This window comes from Periplaneta americana, chromosome 3, assembly GCF_040183065.1.
Source record: "Periplaneta americana isolate PAMFEO1 chromosome 3, P.americana_PAMFEO1_priV1, whole genome shotgun sequence".
Classification (NCBI taxonomy): domain Eukaryota; kingdom Metazoa; phylum Arthropoda; class Insecta; order Blattodea; family Blattidae; genus Periplaneta; species Periplaneta americana.
The window spans coordinates 9,417,716-9,432,833 of NC_091119.1; the positions used below are offsets into that span (position 1 = coordinate 9,417,716).

Sequence of the window (15,118 nt, forward strand, 5' to 3'; positions counted from 1 at the left end):
TTTTATGCAAGTTTCATGACTCACTCTATTAATATAGAATTTAAAGATTAATTTTAGCTAATCAAAAATTGTCTTACATGTGTAGAATCATTACCAACTGCTGTTGAGTAGTTAAAATAGTGCTAACAGACGTTATAGTTAAGTGTTGGTTATCTTAAACAAAATTATGTTGAACAAATGGAAAATACATTAACAAAGCGTTGAAAATAAACAGACTGTTAATTTAACATTCGTTAAGCAAAATTAAACATTACAGTACTTGTACAAACTGGCCATAAGATTTGCATTGCATATTTGTTATAATTTAGCCTTGTAATAAGATCAGGAAGATATTTTCAATGCGTTAACACCAAAGAAATGTATGTGACTAGTTACGAAATTAAATAGAACTACTACAAATGTAAAACTAATGTTCAGTTGACCGCAGGTTTGTGTCCGACATTAAACATCTATGTTCATAAAATCCTGTCATTATATTTTAAATGATCATGTCCCAAGAGTTAAAATTATAATTCAAAATTAAGTCAGTCTTTGTGTAACAGTTATCGAAAGCCTAAAACTTCTCGATATTTGTCCTTTATTAACAAAATCTGTTGGCAATCATAGCCATTACCTTCAGTTTGCTAGCTCTTTCTTTACGATTTGTATTGAGAGAATGAATTCAATAATATATTGATGAACTCTAGCGCTAGACCATCTAGAATGGCACAACATCCGTAACTGACTGTTGGTAAAGTGTAAGTAATGCAAAAAAACATCCAAGGGGTGTGAGGGCACGGAGGCATAGCTTTATTCTTTTATAATCTCGGCACTAGAATGTGGTGGAGACGGCACCACACTCTGAGAAAAATCGCGCCACAATCCGTGATGGAACCCAGGTGTGAGCAAATACTTACTTACTGGCTTTTAAGGAACCCGGAGGTTCATTGCCGTCCTCACATAAGCCCGCCATTGGTCCCTATTCTGAGCAAGATTAATCCATTCTCTATCATCATATCCCACCTCCCTTAAATCCGTTTTAATATTATCTTCCCATCCACGTCTCGGCCTTCCTAAAGGTCTTTTTTCCCTCCGGCCTCCCAACTAACACTCTATATGCATTTCTGGATTCGCCCATAAGTGCTACATGCCCTGCCCATCTCAAACGTCTGGATTTAATGTTCCTAATTATGTCAGGTGAAGAATACAATGCGTGCAGTTCTGTGTTGTGTAACTTTCTCCATTCTCCTGTAACTTCATCCCTTTTAGCTCCAAATATTTTCCTAAGCATCTTATTCTCATATACCCTTAACCTATGTTCCTCTCTCAAAGCGAGAGTCCAAGTTTCACAACCATAAAGAACAACCGGTAATATAACTGTTTTATAAATTCTAACTTTCAGATTTTTTGACAGCAGACTGGATGATACAAGCTTCTCAACCGAATAATAACACGCATTTCCCATATTTATTCTGTGTTTAATTTCCTCTCGAATATCATTTATATTTGTTACTGTTGCTCCAAGATATTTGAACTTCTCCACCTCTTCAAAAGATAAATTTCCAATTTTTATATTTCCATTTCGTACAATATTCTCGTCACGAGACATAATCATATACTTTGTCTTTTCGGAATTTACTTCCAAACCTATCTCTTTACTTGCTTCCAGTAAAATTCCCGTGTTTCCCTAATCGTTTGTGGATTTTCTCCTAACATATTCACGTCATCTGCATAGACAAGTAGCTGATGTAACCCGTTCAATTCCAAACCCTCTCTGTTATCCTGGACTTTCCTAATGGCATACTCTAGAGCAAAGTTAAAAAGTAAAGGTGATAGTGCATCTCCTTGTTTTAGCCCACAGTGAATTGGAAACGCATCTGACAGAAACTGACCTATACGAACTCTGCTGTATGTTTCACTGAGAGACATTTCAATTAATCGAACTAGTTTCTTGGGAATACCAAATTCAATAAGAATATCATATAAAACTTCTCTCTTAACCGAGTCATATGCCTTTTTGAAATCTATGAATAACTGCTGCACTGTACTCTTATACTCCCATTTTTTCTCCAATATCTGTCGAATACAAAAAAATCTGATCAATAGTCGTCTATTACGCCTAAAACCACACTGATGATCCTCAATAATTTCATCTACATATGGAGTTTAATACAGTAAAAAAAAAAAAAAAACAGAGATTGAGTAAATTAAAACAAACAAGTACCAGGCACAAAAATAAACAAACAAGCAGATGCAGATAGATAGATAGATAGATAGGTAGACAGACAGATAGATAGGTAGACAGACAGACAGATAGATAGATAGATAGACAGATACATAGATAGACAGATAGATAGACAGACAGACAGATAGATATATAGATAGATAGACAGATAGATAGACAGATAGATAGATAGGTAGACAGACAGACAGATAGATAGATAAATAGACAGACAGACAGATAGATAGATAGATAGATAGATAGATAGATAGACAGGTAGATAGATAGATAGATAGATAGATAGATAGATAGATAGATAGATAGATAGATAGATAGATAGATAGATAGATAGATAGATAGATATTTAACAACCTGTATTTATAACGTAGTTTGGTTTTTATGTGCAGTCTGTAGACATGTGCAGTTAATCCTACAAATACAACCTCGGGTCGGCACAGAATCCACAAAGCGAACTTTACCTGAGTTGGCTGACTTTCGCACTGATTAGAGACCGGCAGACGCGGCGGACGTGTGGACGACTGGACCACCTCTGAGGTGCCACCCTCCCCCCCACGCAAACGCCACGCCGGTCTCCGCTATTTACGTTATCTGTCCGCTCTCCTTCCGAGAAATCATCACATGATGCGTCTTCCCTTTCTGCTGCAATTCCCAAGATTTATCCTCAAGAACCTCAAGGTTAGCGCTGGATGTGTGGGGGAAGGGATGTTTAGATTTTCTTATCTGTCCACCTATTAACCGGTTTCATCCGGCTATAGCGGAAAATAGTTTCATTCACTTCCAGCTCAGATGAAAGTTTTATACAATTGGCGTGTGATTATGACGGACAACCACGGTTACGAATTCACACAAAACACAAGCGCTTTAAATTACAGAGGAACCTGCTGTCACAATGACGTCACTCTTATAATACAATAACACGTGGAAGATTTAACAGACTAATGGTCAGTTTCTCCAAGAAATGTTTAATTTGACCTAACTAGTGTTAAATTAACAGTCTATTTTTAATGTTTTGTTAATGTATTTTCCATTTGTTCAACATCGTTTTGTTTAAAACAACCAACACTTAACTACAACAGTCGTTAACACAATTTTAACCAATCGATAGCAGTTGGCAATGATTTTGTACATGTAAGGCAATTTTTTATTGGCTGATATTATTCTTCAAATTCTGTATTGTAGAGTAAGTCATGAAACATGTATAAAATCATAACCTGGTACAGTAGGCCATGGCCGATAAAGAAGAAGACAAATGAAAGTTGTAGGTGACTACTATTGAATAATAATGTTATTATAAAGTGAGGTTATAGTAATAATGCTAATAGATGACTTCTCAAAGAAGCGATTTTTGCTGAAAACTTTTTAATATACTGTAATACTCACTTTGTATTTTGAAACACTATTGACATTGGCTATAGTTGAAAAAAGCCAGTATTATAGAATCAAGAGTAAATATTAGATGCTGAATTGGAATAAGTGGTCTATTTCTGTTTGTAGGATTTCAAGTTTGGTTTAATTTTCTTGTAAATTTTGAGGCTACTTGTTTTGAAACCTATATTGTCACAAATTGAGTATCATGGATAGTATATAAACCATCATCCCTAGTTACCTTGCCATGTTAAGATCTCACATTTTCTAAATAATCAATAAATACTAGTTCAGTATCGAAATAAGCAGCCAATATGATAATCAGTTCACTTTTGAAGATTATCTTCTCTATATTAGCTTTCCTAAGGGTCTTTTAAATGTTATGTCATAAGTCATTCACGAAACATTCCTTAAAGAGAGACATAAAATATTATTTTCACAACTTCTGTTGTGGTGTCATCTGCCATATTTAACTATCTGTGAAATGAGTTAACTGCCTAAAATCCTACATTTAAAGTTAACAAACACTTAACAGTCTGTTAAGCCAAACTAGTGTTGAGGACATGAAAGAATTATATTTAACAAACCGTTTAGAGTTTAACATTCGTTAAATTTTCTAAATATACTTGGAGAAATCGGCCATAAATGTAGGATTTTGGGCAGTTAACTTATTTTAAAAATAGCTAAACATGGCAGATGACACCACAGCTGTTCAAACAGAAGTTGTGAAAATAATATTTTATGTATCTCTTTAAGGAGTGTATAGTGTATGGCTGATAACATAATATTCAAAGGACTGATTGATGATTTACAATACTATGTATAATAGGCTACTCAATTTGTAACATAATATAGATTTTCAAAACAAGTAGGCCTCAAAATTCTGCAAGAAATTGAAACAGACTTAAATATCCTACAAACAGAAATAGGTCACTTACTCCAATTCAGCAATCTACTATTGACTCTAGATTCTATGCTACTGACTCTTTTCAACTAGCTACATTTTTATTTTATTAGGTTATTTTACGACGCTTTATCAACAGCTTAGGTTATTTAGCGTCTAAATGAGATGAAGGTGATAATGCCGGTGAAATGAGTCCGGGGTCCAGCACCGAAAGTTACCCAGCATTTGCTCATATTGGGTTGAGGGAAAACCCCGGAAAAAACCTCAACCAAGTAACTTGCCCCGACCGGGAATCGAACCCGGGCCACCTGGTTTCGCAGCCAGACGCGCTGACCGCTACTCCACAGGTGTGGACTAACTACAGCCGATGTTAATAGCACTTCAAAATAAACAGTGAGTAAATATATCAAAAAGGTTTCAGCAACAATGGCTTCTTTGAGACATTACGTACAATTTCCACATGGAACTGAAGCAGAAAGAGTGATTAAAGAAAAATTTTATAAGAAGCGGAATTTTTCTCTTTTTTTTTTTTTTTTTGTAAAGTTGACTACACACACATATCCCTATATCTATAGCCTATCGTCACTTTGTAGTTATAATGCTGAAATTTTCGGAACAGAAAGTAATATAATTTTAGCATTGGAACTATAACCTTACTTTATAATGATTATTATCATTCAACACTAGTCACCTACAACTTTCATTTGTCAACTTTTTGTTTATGAATCATGGCCTACTGTAACAGCTTCTGATTCTGTACGTTTCATGACTTACTACACAATATAGAATTTAAAGAATAATTTCAGCCGATAAAAAATTTACCTACATGTGCAAAATCATTACCAACTGCTACTGAGTAGTTAAAATAGTGTTAACGATTGTTGTTTTAAATAAAATTATGTTGAAGAAATGTAAAATATATTAACAAAATGTTAAAAATAAATAAGCTGTTAATTTAACATTAGTTAAACCAAATTAAACATTACTTGGAGAAACTGGCGAAAAATCTCTTACTCAATAAAATTTGACAGGAGGCTGAGTAGAGCTCTAAATTTAGTAACAAGAAAAATCCCGCCATTACCCAGGATGGACCTATCAGTAGTCCTTAGCCAGTTGCTCCATTAACAGAGTTACCCGGCAGCCGTCAAAATATAAACATATCCTTATATTTGTTATATCAATAAAATTACAATAGCATTGCTGTTTATAAATACTGCAACTTGAGGGTTGGCCGGAAAACGGTAAAGTTTGCGTTGAAAAATTAAAGATAAGAGATACGTGGAAGAGGCAATAAACAAAACACTAGCAACTGAGATCTCATCCGAAATAAGAGAGAATAAAAGTTCCAAAGTACAATCTCATTGTAGACACTACTGAAATGTTGATGAAGGCAAACGTAGTAATTAGTTCCGAGGCTGCGGGTTCAAATCCGACCGAAGTCCATGGATTTCCAAGACGATAAAAGCTTTAGCATGGTTTCCTGTGGATCCCGTGTCGTATGTTACTATTATGACAAGTGTTGTTTTGCATCTTTCCACGTATTCGCATTTTTTTATGTTCTAGTGATGTTTAACTTATTTTATATTTTTGTTTTCATATTTTCCGATAATGGTATATCTATAATGTGATAAGTTGAGCTATATATAATCATAATTTTCCTTACTGTGTGTACCTAAAAATATTGTATTCATTGTATGCTTTGTACTGCAATATTTTTTATTATTATTATTATTATTATTATTATTATTACTATTCTTATTTATTATTATTATTATTATTATCATCAATAATTGTCTTATTTTTTATACTTTATACTTCGTATGTCTCATTTATTTTGACCTGCTGTTCACATTTTATTATGCTTTTTTCTTTCTTTCTGTATGTTATATATTATGTCTGATTTGTACTTACTATTATTATTATTATTATCTTATTCAGTTTCGTGTGTAAAATTGTAGTGTACTTTGTAAATTTGTAGTGTTTTTTTGTAATGCAGTTTTACTCCTGGTTGAGTGTTAGGGAAGGCCGTATGGCCTTAACTTTGCCAGGTTAAATAAATCATCATTATTATTATTATTATTATTATTATTATTATTATGTTTACGACAAAGGCCTAAGAAAGAACTTTGCATTGCTCATAAAAGCGGTCTGTGGTTCGATTCCGGCGTAGGCAATGCAAGAAATTCATCTTCTGTCTACGGAATGATTGTCCATTGCCTTGTGATTGTTCTGTGATGTCTCTGAGTTGGCTATCCGTTGTGCAAATCTCAGATTCAAGGAGGCCCGCTGTTTGTACATGTCAACTGTTGATTCAGAGGTAATACCCTCTCTTCTCTACACCACAGTGGCTACAGCAGAGGTGAAAGAAAGAAAGAAAGAAAGAAAACCAGTACCTGTAGTAGCAGTAGGCATATTAATTATTTCCCAAATTAATATGTTAAATATAGGCCTATAACAAGAATCACAATATTAGTGCATATTGCAAATTATCACAAACACCTTCGATGAAAATGCTATTTCCATTACTGATGACGTAATTATCGCGAAAATTTGAGAATAACTTATTATAGGGCACGGATTATTAGTGTGTCTCAGAATGTATAAGGTAAGCGCCTAGTTTACACTGCTTTGGCATTCAGACAGTCTTTGCTGAACACATGTTATTTCAAATGACAGAAATAGTTGTCTATGTAAATCTCGCCCACAGATTCTGTTACCTGCGGGAAGGGTACTGTAAGCTTCCTTTTGTTTACGTTCACTGTCAAAGAATTAAGAGAATAGATTTCGGAGTCAGTGTTCACCAGACCGTAAAGAAGGATCCAGTAACAATAAGGATTATATCCGAGATAGAGGAAATGTTTGATGATCTTTAACTATACATAGGTTCATAGTGTTCTGCCCAACGGCAGGTCTTTAATTACAAACGCACATTCTCCAGTCTTTCCTATTTTCTGCCTTTCTTTTAGTCTCCGCATATGATCTACATATCTTAATGTCGTCTATCATCTAAAGCATAGCATTAATTTTGGCCCTCGTTGGTATAATTCTTTAGCAAAATTACGCCCAGAACTTCTAACATGTAACCCACTAGCATATAACAAGAAAATTAGAAACGTGTTAATGTCTTCAATTTGATTAAATAAATTTATAGCCTATGTGTATGAATTAATCAGCCTATATTACATTTGTATTCTCAGTCAATGATAGTAAATATCATGTATTAGCCATTAGACAAATAAATATTTGTATTCTATTTTTTATTTTATTGGGTTATTTTACAACGCTGTATCAACATCTAGGTTATTTAGCGTCTGAATGAAATGAAGGTGATAATGCCGGTGAAATGAGTCCGGGGTCCAGCACCGAAAGTTACCCAGCATTTGCTCGTATTGGGTTGAGGGAAAACCCCGGAAAAAACCTCAACCAGGTAACTTGCCCTGACCGGGACTCGAACCCGAGCCACCTGGTTTCGCGGCCAGACGCGCTGACCGTTACTCCACAGGTGTGGACTTTGTATTCTATAATTTTGGAATATATATATATATATATATATATATATAATAAATTGTCCTACTTTATTCACGTACGATATTATTCTTCTCTATGTTAATAATATATTATAGGCCTATTATATAAATTCATTGCCGCTGTTATTTTAATTTTTATTTCCTATTTTATTTTATTTCATTTTCTATATTCCTCTTATATTAATATAGGCCTATTATATTATATAATTTCACTGTAGCTGTAATTTTAATTATAGTTCCTATTTTATTTTATTTTATATTCTCTTATAAGCCTATTAATAATATATCTGAACTGCGACCGAACACGAGCGCTGCTCATTCGGTCTCAAATTTTGTTAATATTACTGTATCTCCTTTTTTATATTGATTGTATTATTTTATTTCTATTTCTATAGTTGTAATTATATTCTGTATATTTAAATTTAAATAAATAAATAAATCTGATATCTTCTTCTGCCCCGAACTCTTCTCCCGTTCATCATTCCTTCCAGTGCATCCTCCAGTAGGCAATTTCTTCTCAGCCAGTGACCCAGCCAATTTCTTTTTCTCTTCCTAATCAGTTTCAACATCATTCTTTCTTCACCTACTCTTTCCAACACAGCTTCGTTTCTTATTCTGTCTGTCCATTTCATACGCTCCATCCTTCCCCACATCCACATTTCAAATGCTTTTATTCACTTCTCTACACTTCGTCGTAATCTTGAACTATACTACGTTGCAATACTAACTTTTAGGTCAACAAAATCCGAGACCTACATTAACTTATTCAGCAAAATAAATAAATAAATAAATAAATAAATAAATAAATAAATAAATAAATAAATAAATAAATAAATAAAAAGTTTAAACCATTAAATTCTAAACAATAATAAGACAAGGGAAGCGACATAAACCCAATTCCTATGGGTGCGAAGATAGTTTCCACTTCCCTGTCTGGAACTGAAACCAGGTTCACTGGATTTGTAACCGGAAACGTTACCACTAAAACCACAGAAAAGAACGCAACAGTAGTACAAACATATACTCAATTATAATACGTATATGTTAACCGTTGAATGGTAACTGGTACTTTTTAAAATCTGATTTGATTTACAGACGATAGAATTCATGACGTAAACATCGGCCAAGGCCCACAGCTCTGAAGTTGCTATAGTTACGGCCGTGTCCATATGATGTGGGTTCATTAAGAATTACAGGAGAAACCTAAGTTTTTAAAAGGAAATATGTGGTGTTTTGTTCGCAGATCGACGCGACAGTTGGATTTCACAATTTGAAATGAAATCTAATTTGAGTTTAGACAGTTAATTTTCAGTGATCAATGAACAACAACTTGGTGATGCATATAAAATATTTGTACTATTGCATTAAATAAAATTATTGGATTTAAAACAAAGAAACAGAAATATGTATCGTATTCTGCATTAATTCAAACGCCTACAAAGCGTAAATTCCAGTGCATATACGTCATAGAATAATGCGTAATAGTTTGAGGATACTTGGCTGTATTTTTCCTTATCAATTTACACATAGACTTTCTATCAGTAGTTACGAAGGTTTTCTTTCTTCACATCATAATAAAACGCGACATTTCGACAACTTGAAAATATTAAACTTTCAAGGATACATTTCAAATCTACACGACACACAGGAAAAAAAGATACGTATTTATGGCGGGGGTATTTATTGTTTTTAACCGATTACTTCAAACGCTGTATCAACTGTTGCATCGTTATCTACAGTCGATGAAACTGGTGATAGCGAGATGGTATTTTGGCAAGAAGAATCAGGTGATTCATTATAATATTATCTGACACTCACCTTACATTTGGAGACAAAACCTAACCTGTAAATCAATCTAAGCAGGATTTGAACCTACGCACCAGCGCAGTTTCAGAGCAGGAGACCAGTTCGCTATCCCTGGACCACGCCGGTGACAACTTATGATCTTGTGGGGGTGTCACATGCAGATAATTATACTATCTGTTTAAACATGACGTCACAAGGCTATGAGAGGCTATTTCACAAGTACGGATCCTCACTGACAACGGAAGAACATGAGACTAGAACCCACGAATGTCATGTAGAAAGCGTCAAAATTACCGGCAAGCTTAAACGACGTAGTCTATAGGCCTAAGCCACGATCTATGGATGAATATCTGTGAAACAAAAGCCTGTTTATGCAACAGAATTCAATATTGCTAAGCAACCGTGATTCATAATCATTGAATGCAAATTTCAACGTACAAATGTTAATAAAAGCAGAGAATTTTATGTAATTTAATAAGTCTGTAAATTAATTGATATTAAATATTTGAAAACAATATTTTGAAGGCGGTTTTTGCAGTTACCTGAAGGGGCGTACTGGGGTAAACAGAATTAATTCAAGGGAATAATGTTTTCCTTGTGTCCCAAACCATAAAATTGTTTGTGCGAGATCGTGCGTATTTGCTTGGTTTCCGCACAAAACCAATCCGCGGAAAGTCTAAAATTCCACATTCAGTATTCCCAACCTGACACACATAACAATTTCCCTCTTCTTACCGCTGAAGTGACATATTGATTTTACTGCTTTAGGCTTTTAACATATTATTTTTAGAGACGTTCAATATAGTAATAATTATAAATTGGAAACTTACCACTGCAATTTCACCTAAATTGCACTGTTAATTATTGTTTTTAAATATTTGCTAAAATTAAGTAAACTCTACAACTCCACTAAAGTTACTGCATTCGTGATGCAAGTAACATTAAGGAAGCCGTCAAAAAATCAACAAGATTCCAGACTCATCATAGACTGGCGGGAAAAAAAGACAGACGTATATCACGGCCTGCTGGAGTATAGTAAACACAGAAAACATTTTAAAGCAACAATGTTGAAGATAGATATTTTTGTTTTGCAAATTTGCCGTCATTGAACAGAAACCAAGATGGAGATTTCATTGCAACTAATTAGAAATTCCTCTTTCAGGTATGTAATAAACGATCTTCGCACAAAATAATGTACGATACACGAGCTGTATGTTTTTTTTTTCAATTCTTGGAAAATAAAAAAGCTCAACTACGTTTCGCTTTTTCAAACTTTTCCTCGAACATGAAAACTTCAACATACCGCTCTTGTAACGCATATTACTATTTAGGGAGTGGATTACTAATGTTCAAGGCAAATTTTTCTAAATGTTAGTACTGGTAAACATAACATTCATTTTCCATATTGTGCTGTACATAGGAGACCTAGCTGCAAAAACGGTTGGACTAATATTTCAAGAAAATCTACTAGAAGCCGCTAAAAAGATGCCTATACGAAATTATATCGTTTTCCGAGGACTTTAGCAAACATAGCGAGGTGGAAAGCTATTTTCCTGAGATTAGCTTTTTAAAAACATGTAAATACGACTTTTATAACATGTTCACGTTATTATTTAATATGAATTGATTTTAAATTATTCTTATACTTTTATTTTACAACATTAATAAGAATGCTATACGAAAATAGTGAGACTGCTGTTTATATAGTATTCCACAGCCTTCCTTATTATCCATGGATGCTGTCATTGTTACAATCGATATATACGGCCAGTTACATTTCATATTGTATTAACAGAAAAATGTATCAATTTTATTATAAATATACTCGTAAATATAAAATGTTACTATAAATACAGATACAGAATTGAAAATTGAATGTAATTGAATCATTTAACTACACATTTCTGATATAATATAAGGCATGATGTTCATTTTTTTTTTTTAATTTATATACACGAGCAAGCTGAACGATGTAGTAATAACAGAATTTATGTTATACAAAGCCTTCTGCGTATCTCTATTTCTATTATTTTCTAAGCGAAGTAACACACAATATTTCGGCATTTCTTTTGCAGTCCAGTGTACTTACAATATGTAATAGCTAACTTCGAATTACCACGGTAATGGAGTTAGTTTAGGTTTGTTTCTGGTTGTGTGACCGATCCCGTCCACATGCTATAAATTCAATTCCGGTTTTTAATTTATTACATTACGTGCATTTCCGGAATGTGCAATGACATTTCAAGTATATTACCGTGGCATTCTGGATATGTTGTGACAAGTCCACAGGTGAAACAGTTAACAGAAATTTAACAATTTAATTAGCTACGAACAACGTCAGTTGATGCACAGGAATAACAGAATTTGTGAAGTAACTGCGGAAGAAAAATAATTGCAAGCTAAATATAATTTCAGTGATGGATAAATTGATTTGAAAGTGTTCTCAAACATGTTTCAGCTGCACCTTCAATACTAATTTTGTGGGTCGCGAATCTACGTAGATGGTGGAGATTAGCTAAAGCGAAGACAAGCCCACAGACGCCTGCCCACCCCTGCTGTACCGTCCCTGACAGTATTGTTAAATATTGAATATCTGAACAATTCAATTTGTGTCTACCTTCACAAAGAAAAAAACCAAGAAAAACAATTTTTTTTAACTTATTCGTTGCAATAATCTGATACCGTACTCGCTGAAATTTAATTATCTTGGTTTAGAAATATTTTTCACTTTCTTACGGTAGCTAAAGTCCCAGGTTATTTAAAACAATTACTTGTAATGTTTTTATTGTAGGCCTATATTAACATTTTTCTTCTCGTATTAAGTTATATAAAAAAGGTCAATGTTTTAGATCTCGTAGAAAAAAAACATTAAAAAATTAAAGTTTTCGGTATATTATTCACGAGAAATATTTTCAAGTTACAATCTAAATGAGATAAATTTACTACATTAATGTACTTCAAACCTCATTCAGTTTTATTAACATTTCCCTTGTAATTACGAACAGTCTTACAATAAGGCAGACATTCACTTATGTATTTAAAGAAATAATTTATCCCATTGCATTGAAATGAATTACCCTGGACCAAACAATTATATATAAAGTAAATTAATAACGCAATAATAATAATTATATTTCACACGAAAACATTTTCATAAAATTGTACATATTTACTAATACTTGTAAATTTGGTATACTTCGTCCTTCAGGGCAACCCCTATTTTAGGGGAAGTTTGTAAAATAAAATAAATAAAATAATCTTCGATTGATCACTTTAATCGGCTCCAAACCTCTGGAAGACAATACCACAAATTCAAGAAATAACCGATCTTCACTGCATTAAAATAAATTGCCTAGACCAAGACTTTAGAAGCAATTCGGTTTTCGATAATTTGGTCCAGAGTTTATGCATTCTATACTGAGAATCAGTCGACAATTTATAATCTGCCTAAGCTAGCGCAGAGATAGTTCCCTTCGTTTATACACCCTACATATATACGAATCTGTGACAGGTTATGGTTGGTTAGGTTAGGCTTTTGTTATGCCTTGCATATAAGATCAACTGCATCTCCACAAAAAAATCCCTTACAAATTTAACAATTTTCACTTCCGAAATCACCGGAACTACCTCAGCACTATTCTTGCATGGATTCAATAAAGAACTTGAAATTTATTGCATTGGGTCAAAGACTTCATGAGTTTAGAAGCACCTTAGATTAATCGTTTAAATCAGTTGTAAAACTCTGGGAGACAAATGACTTCACGTAAGCGCAAAAATGACAAATGAATGTCGACAATTTATAATCTGGCTAAACTAGCGCTGAGGTAGTTCCCTTCGTACTTCACTTACACACCTTATATTATATTATATATATATATACATATATATATATATATATATATATATATATATATATATACATATATATATATATATACATTCCAACCATCCCGTATTATAAAGATAAATACCAACTTCACGATATCAGTGTTACGGGATTGATGTTTGGAGCAAGAGGAACGATACCCAACTTCCCTTCTCAATTCTGTAAGACCCTAGGACTGCACAAATCTTTTCTGAACGAACTGGCCCTCCTCATAATTAAAGAGTCAGTCAAACTTTTACGAAACCACGTATATGGACTCTAATTCAGTGTATGGAAAAAAATTGACGCACCATTATCATTTTTCTTTTTCCTTCTTAGCTTTCATTGATTTTTTACTTGATTTTTTTTTCTTCTGTAAACTGCCATTGTTTGTTTGTGTATTTGTTTGCCTTTTTTCTTACTCTTTTAGCTCTCATCTTCTATTTTGTTCTTGTATTGTTTTGTATGCTTTGTCTGGTGGCAGCCTCTAATTTGAGCTTTTCGCGAATGGCACAAAGTCACCCTCGCGACGGTATATGAATCTGTGACAGGTTAGGTTTGGTTAGTTTAGGCTTTTGTTATGCCTTGCATATACAATCAACTGCATCTCCACAAATAATCCCTCATAAATTTAACAATTTTCACTTCCGAAATCACCAGAACTTAAATTAATCGTTTAAATCAGTTGCAAAACTGGGAAACAAATGACTTCACGTAAGCGCAAAAATGACAAATGAATGTCACCATTCTTGCAATTGTTTTGTAATTTATACGTATTTAATGTAAACATTGGACATTAAAATGTGTTGAAGAAGTATCTTCATAAGTACGGACAGGTTATTTTACGACTGTTATTGCATGAACATATCTTACCTCGATGAAATAGGAAGAGATTCGAATCCTGTTCTGTCGATCGCAGATGCTGTAGCACGGCTCGCTGGCTACACCCATGAGTAACATCAGACGCACGCACTGCACACAATGCATCCCGCGACTGTGTGCTCTGCTGGCTATCTCACAGTCACTATAGCAACGATACTCGCAGCATTATCGAAATAAGGCTCCCGACCACCAGCTCCTTGCGGCAGCGAATCATCAAAGGAAATCTTCCCCCACTCTACCCCCTCTCCCATCTCGCCGAGTCTCCGCCCAAGGAGAGGAATCATCTCCTGACCAACCGCCAATGTCCCGGCGCAGAAGGACTCCGCGAGGCTTCTGCTCCTCCTATGCTCGGGAGGTCCGCTGTTCGAGTCCCAACGCCGACTTCAACTTCTTAAAGTTTTCCTTCCCCCTCCTCCTTCAAATTCAAATAAGCCACGACTTATCCGTTTGACATCCGAACCAGCTTACCACCAGCAAATTTAACTCTCATATATTAAATTAGATACTGCAATCATTCTGTAGAATTTAGGCTAATATATGTATGTATT

The 15,118-nt window shown here is 34.1% G+C and overlaps 1 protein-coding gene across 2 annotated transcripts in view; it reads right to left on the reverse strand.

Moving 5' to 3' along the window:
* The window catches only part of LOC138695786 (ras-responsive element-binding protein 1-like), a 333,822-nt gene that overhangs the window by 60,294 nt on the left and 258,410 nt on the right, over positions 1-15,118 (reverse strand). Inside the window, exon 1 of one of the 2 annotated variants that reach the window (XM_069819984.1) lies at positions 14,562-14,746. The exons of the other annotated variant lie outside the window; for it this stretch is intronic. The gene's annotated coding sequence lies outside the window, so the exon portion shown is untranslated. Of the gene's footprint in view, positions 1-14,561; positions 14,747-15,118 lie in introns of those variants that run through there. 2 annotated transcript variants of the gene reach the window in all.